The sequence below is a fragment of the Bubalus kerabau genome, chromosome 6, assembly GCF_029407905.1.
Source record: "Bubalus kerabau isolate K-KA32 ecotype Philippines breed swamp buffalo chromosome 6, PCC_UOA_SB_1v2, whole genome shotgun sequence".
NCBI lineage: Eukaryota > Metazoa > Chordata > Mammalia > Artiodactyla > Bovidae > Bubalus > Bubalus kerabau.
In genome coordinates, this window is record NC_073629.1 from 415,498 (window position 1) to 422,180 (window position 6,683).

At 59.2% G+C, this 6,683-nt stretch overlaps 2 pseudogenes; both read left to right on the forward strand.

The window, feature by feature from the left end:
• Positions 1-4,342: 4,342 nt before the first annotated feature.
• Positions 4,343-4,461, forward strand: LOC129656727 (uncharacterized; annotated as a pseudogene).
• A 1,866-nt stretch (positions 4,462-6,327) lies between these two features.
• LOC129656717 (uncharacterized) lies at positions 6,328-6,446 on the forward strand (annotated as a pseudogene).
• The last annotated feature ends 237 nt before the right edge of the window (positions 6,447-6,683 follow it).

Sequence of the window (6,683 nt, forward strand, 5' to 3'; positions counted from 1 at the left end):
CCCTGTTGAAACTCCATAGGAACCCTGAGAGCCATCTCTGAACTAGAGAGCGACCCTGAGGTTCCAGCCTCAACTCAAGATCAGGCTCTATGCCCCTGTACCGACTGAAGAGGAATCCTGAGAGGCCCTTTACAACTCGAATGGAGACTTGACTTTCCTGAGGCAATACGAGTGGGTCCCTGAGGTCCCTGTCGCAACTTGAGGGGAACCCCGAGTTTCCTGCTGCACCTTGAGAAAAACCAGGAGATTCTCCCCTCAACGCGAGATGAGGCCCTTGCCCACTACAGCATCTCGAGAGAAATCCCACCTTGCCTCTTGAGCCTCAAAAGGGCACTTGTCACCCTGTACACAACTCAAGAAGTTCTGCGACATAGCTGTCTGCACTCCAGAGGAACGCTGATTTTCCCACCACAGCTCAAGAAAAGCCCCGTTTTCCCCTCCTCTTCTCGAGATGAGGGTCCATTCCCCTGCTTTATCTGCAAAGGAATCCCAATGTTCCCGTCACACCTCAAGAGGAGGCCGGTTTCACCTTGAAACTTGAGAGGAACTCCACGGGTCGTGCCACAATTTGAAAAGACCTTGTCCCCATCCACTCGACATAAGGCCTGATTCCCCTGCAATGACTTGAATGTAACCCCGAGTATCAACTCACAACATGAAGGAGGACTGAGAGCCCTGTGGCGCCTCTGGAAATAGCCCCAGATCCCTACCTCAACTCAACAGGAGGCCTCTCACCCCTTTTCCACCTCGAGAGAGAAACGGAGTTCCATGTCTCAACACGAGACGAGGCCTGACTACCCTGTTGAAACTCCATAGGAAATCTAAGATCCATGTCTGAACTGGGGAGGAATCCTAAGGTTCCTGCCTCAACTCGAGATGAGGACCTATGCCCCTGCACCAACTGGAGAGGAATCCGAAGAGCCCCCTCACAACTCGAATGGAGTCTTGACTTTCCTGAGGCAACACGAGTGGGTCCCTAAGGTCCCCTTCGGAACTTGAAAGGAACCCCGAGTTTCCTGCCACAACTCAAGAAAAACCAGGAGATTCTCCCCTCAACACGCCCTTGAGGGCTTAATGAGGCCCTTGTCCACTACAGCATCTGGAGAGAAATCCCACCTTCCCTCTTGAGCCTCAAAAGGGTACTTGACACCCTTTATGCAACTCAAGAAGTTCCCCGACATACCCGTCTGCACTGGAGAGGAACACTGAGTTTCCTGCCACAACTCAAGAAGAGCCCCACTTTCCCCTCCTCATCTCGAGATGAGTGTCCATTCCCCTGCTTCATTGGCAAAGGAATCCCGACAGTCCCATCACACCTCAAGAAGAGGCCAGTCTCACCTTGAAACTGGAGTGGAACTCCATGGGTCGTGTCTCCCTCTCTCTGTCTATGCCTCCGTGTGTGTGTGTGTGTGTGTGTGTATGCATAGGAGTGTCTGTCTCCCTCTCACCATCTTCAAGTCTGTCTCTGAACCTTCGTGTATTTCAGGCTCTGTGTCTCTTGAAACCGGGCCTCCCTTCCCTTCCTCTGGCCCTGGACTCTCACTGGTGCTGATTCTGACTCTGGCTGATGAACTTGCACTGGCTGGCTGTCTCATTTGGCATGGGTGCGTGTGAATGACTGTCCATGTGCCTGCATGTTGCTCATCTGCTCTCTCAGGAAGGCCATGCACTTGGAAGGCAGCGTGGGGCAAGGTGGGCCTCGGTAGGGCAATGGGGCGGGGCTGACGCTCACCAGTCAACCATGCTGGTGGCTCCCCGTGTGTTGGGCACCGGGCAGATGCTGGGCGGGATGGACACTCCGGACCCCGGCTGGGCTGTACCTCTGTCCACAGGAGGTTCAGAGGACCACTGGCCGCAGGCAGCTATGGGCGGCCAAGAGAGACACCTCCGGGGCCACAGTGGCCCTGAGCAGAGAATGCATGGGTGGGGGGTGGAGCCGCCTAGCAGGGGCGAGCTTGGAGAAGCCCAGGCTGGGAGAGTGTGGAGAACTCCGGGCCCCTCACCCAAACCCCGAGCTCCCTCATGCACACCTGGCCGCGTGCCCTGGGTCTCAGAAGCCTTCTGGGCCCCAGTGCTGGACAGGGTTGGTGGTATGCGGGGGCAGGGCGCCTTTGGCTGGCCGCTGGGCACCCGGGCCTGGTGCCGGGGTCTGGTGGCAGGTCCTGCGGCGCATGTAGAGCACACAGTCAGGGGAGAAGTGCACCCGGCTCTCCTGACCAGCAGGCAGGTCAGAGCGAAATGGAGACGTATTGCAGGAATTTTAGGGCGCCTGGTGGCAGCCGCCTCCCCTTACAACCATACCACCCTGAACAGGCCCAATCTCATCTGATCTCAGAAGCTAAGCAGGGTCGGGCCTGGTTAACACTTGGACGTGAGACTGCTTGGGAATACCAGGTGCTGTTGTCTTTTTGCTTCCCCTCTCCTTTTGCCCCTGGCCCCAGTCACGTTTGGCACAGCAAATCCCACCTGCCCCTGACCCCTAGCACCCCACCATGCTCAAAGCTATGGCCTGCCTTTAGATTGGCCAGCCGGCCAGCCAGCCAGGCCATCCAGCCAGCCATCGGGCCTGGAAGGCACCGGCATCCCTACTTTTGGGTCTCTGAAGCCTCCCTGGGTAGGTGGCAAGGGCTCTGACACCCACGGCACACCTGGGTTGCCCCTGTGTGGCCTGCGAGCCCCTCCACACTCATCTCCCAGGAACCCAGATGACCATCCGGTCTCTGTCTGAGGCTCCCTTGGCAAGCCTTAGGCAATCCCAGAGGCTGCCCCATCACCAGCCACACCCTCAACCCCAGCCCCATCCTCACACAAGACCGTGCATGCTTGTGGGTGCATGCACAGGCACACACCCGCAGAGCACACAGACACAAATACACACAAACACACCCCGCCTCCGAGATGGCTCTTAAGAGCCAGAAACCCCAGGTATCAGAGACGGAGAGAGAGAGAGAGGCATCAAGAGGATCACACAGGCTTCCCATCCCTGACCTCCACACCCCCCCCCCCATTCTGGGTATCCACCCGGCCCCACGTCGACCTGACCACACCCAGGGCCACCAACACACTCACACACACACTCTCACTCACTCACCCTCTGGCCTGGGGACGGGGTCTGGGTCTTACCTAAGGTAGCCAAGCCGAAGGGGACCTTTGAGACCTCGGCTGTGAAGAAGTCTTGGGGACTCTATGGGTGACTGCCAGGCCCAGGGCAGCAAGCGCATCCAGCTGGGGCTCGGCCCAAGGCTGACGCTTCCTTCCTTGAGGAAGCTGCTACTTCCACATGACCTCTCTCTGAGGTGTGTCACGGTGGTCAGTGTGTCTGTCTCGGATCAGATGCCATCCTCTCTCCCGTGTCTGTCTCACGTTTTCCATCTGTCAGTGGCTCTGTGTCTCCCTCTCTCTGTCTATGCCTCCCTGTGTGTGTGTGGGTCTGTGTGTGTGTGTGTGTGTGTGTGTGCAAGAGTGTCTGTCTCCCACTCTCCATCTTTGAGTCTGTCTCTGAACCTTGGTCTCTTTCTGGCCCTGTGTCTCCTGACACAGGGCCTCCCATCCCTTCCTCTGGCCCCGGCCTCTCACAGGTGCTATGACTCTAGCTGTTGCTGATGAACTTGTGCTGGCCAGCTGTCTCTTGGCCTGGGTGTGTGCGAATGTCTGTGGGTCTGTCCATGTGCTTGCCTGTTGCTCATCTGCTCTCTCAGGAAGGTCCTGTGCTTGGCGGGTGGCGTGGGGCAAGGGGGGGTACGGTAGGGCAAAGGGGCGGGGCTGACACCCTCTGGTCGACCACACTGGTGGCTCACCATGTGTTTTCACACTGGGCAGGTGCCGGGCAGGATGGGCTCTCCAGGCCCCAGCTGGGCTGTGCCTAGGCCAGCAGAAGGCTAGGAGGACCATGGGCCGCAGGCAGCTGTGGGCAGCCAGGCCAGACACCTCTGGGGCCTTGTAGCCCTGAGCAGCTAATGGGATGGGGGTGGCGGAGCCGCCTTTTGGGGGTGGGCCTGGAGAGGCCCAGTGTGCGAGAGGGCCAAGACCTCCGTGCCCCTCACCCCATGTCCCAGCCCCTGCAGGCACGCACACCCAGCCACCCACTTGGGGTCCTTGAAGCCCTCCGGGCCCACGGGCTGGGCCAGGCGGCTGCTGTCCGAGGGTGGTGGTGGTGTGGGGTGGGGCAGCATCAGCTGGCTGCCAGGCTGCAGACCCTGGCTGGCCAGATTCCAGTCACGGGTTGTGTGGCTCAAGTACAGCACATGACCACATGAGAGGTGCGGCCAGCTGGCCCAGCCGGCAGGCAAGTTGGAGCAAAAGGAAGGCACAGTGCAGGGCTCTTAGAGTGGCAGCCGCCTCCGTCTTCAGCCATATCACCCTTAATGCGCCCGATCTCGCCTGATCTTGGAAATGAAGCAGGGTTGGTACTGGTTAGTACTTGGATGGGAGACTGCCTGGGAATACCGAATGCTGTAGGCTTTTTTGCCTCCCCTCTCCTTTAGCCCCCGGCCCCCCTGTGCAGCTGGCGCTGAAAGCCCCACCTGCCCCCGACACTTCACACCCCACTGTGCTCAGAGCCTTCGCCTGCCTTCCAGCAGGCGGCCCTTGCAGGCACCGGCATCCCAACTCTTGGGTCCCCGCAGCTGCAGCCCCTCCCCAGGTGGGTGGCTGGGGCCCCGACTCCTCCCACCATGTGGCCCGCAAGCCACTCTGCATTCGGCTTACAGGAAACCAGATGACCTTCGTGTCTCCTTCTGGGGCTCCCTTGGAACGCCTGAGGCAATCCAGGGGGCTACACTACCCCCAGCACCCCCCAGGCCCCACCCCCAACCCAAGCCCAATCCTCGCATAGGACTGCATACTCTGGCTTGCACGCACTCCCACCCAGGGAAACACATGCACATACACACCACCCGCTGCCAAGACAGGTCAAGAGCTGGAAACCCCAGGCAAGGGAGACGGAGAAAGAGGGAGAGAGAGACAGCAAGAGGGCCACACAAGCTTCCCAACTCCCAGCCTCCACACCCTTCCTCCTCCATTCTGCATATCCACCAGGTCCCCAGTCAGCCTGACCACACCCTCGCCCTGGGACACACTCACACACACACACTCACACACTCACCCTCTGGCCTGGGGGCATGGGCTGGGTCTTGCCTTAGGTAGCCAAGCCGAAGGGGACCTTTGACACCTCAGCTGCCAAGAGGTCTTGGGGACCCCACAGTTGACTGCCAGCCACAGGGCACCCCATTCAGCCAGGGCCCGGCCCAAAGCTGACACCCCCTCCCTTGGAGAAGTTGCTTCATCCGCATGGCTTCTCTCTGAGGTATGTCACATTCTGTACCAGCGTGTCTGTCTTGGATCTGATGCCATCCTCTCTCCTGTGTCTGTCTCCCATTTTCCTTCAGTCAGTGGCTCTGTCTCCCTCTCTCTGTCTATGCCTCCCTCTGTGTGTGTGTGTGTGTATGTGTGTGTCTGTGTGCGTGTTTGTGTGTGTCTCCCTCTCGCCATCTTCGAGTCTGTCTCTGAACCTTCGTCTCTTTCTGGCTCTGTGTCTCCTGAAACCGGGCCTCCCGTCCCTTCCTCTGGCCCTGGCCTCTCACAGGTGCTATGATTCTGGCTCTCGCTGATGAACTTGCGCTGGCCGGCTGTCTCACTTGGTGAGGGTGTGTGCGAGTGACTGTCCATGTGCCTGCATGTCGTTCATCTACTCTCTCAGGAAGACCCTGTGCTTGGAGGGGGCTCGGGGTAAGGGGGACCTCGGTAGGGTGAAGGGGCGGAGATGACACTCTCCAGTCGACCAAGCTGGTGGCTCCTGGAGCATTTGGGCACTGGGCAGGTGCCGGGCAGGATGGGCGCTCTGGGCCTGGCTGGGCTGCATCTCCACCCGCAGGAGGCTCATAGGACCGCAGGCCGCAGGGAGCTGCAGGCCGCCAAGCAAGACACCTCTGGGGCCACGGGGCCCTGAGCAGCAAATGGGATGGGGGTGTTGGAGCCACCTAGCGTGGATGTGTCTGGAGAGGCCCAGGCTGGGAGAGCACAGAGACCTCTGGGCCCCTCATCCAACCCCCCAGCCACCGCATGCATGCCCAGCCACCTGCTGTGGGTCCCAGAAGCCTTCCAGGCCCAGGTGCCTGCCAGGGGTGGCAGTGTGCAGGGGCAGGGTGGCTTTGGCCAGCCGCCGGGCTGCCGGCCCTGGCTGGCTGGAGTCTGGTGGCAGGTCCTGTGGTGCATGTACAGATCACGGTCAGGGGAGAAGTGCGCCTGGCTCCCCTCACCAGCAGGCAGGTCAGAGTGAAATGGAGATGCAGCACAAGGCTTTCAGGGTGCCTGGTGGCAGCCGCCTCTATCTACAGCCATACAACCCTGAACAGGCCTGATGTCATCTGATCTCGGAAGCTAAGCAGGTTCAGGCCTGGTTAGTACTTGGATAGGAGACTGCTTGGGAATACCAGGTGCTGTCGTCTTTTTGCCTCCCCTTGGGCGTAGGGTGGCTCCTCTCAGCCATGCCTGTGTGCGGAATCAAGATGGAATCAAGATTGCCAGGAGAAATATCAATAATTTCAGATACACATGTGACACCACCCTTACGGCAGAAAGTGAAGAACTAAAGAGCCTATTGATGAAAGTGAAAGAGGAAAGTGAAAAAGCTGGCTTAAAGCTCCACATTCAGCATACTAAGATCAGGGCATCTGGTCCCATCA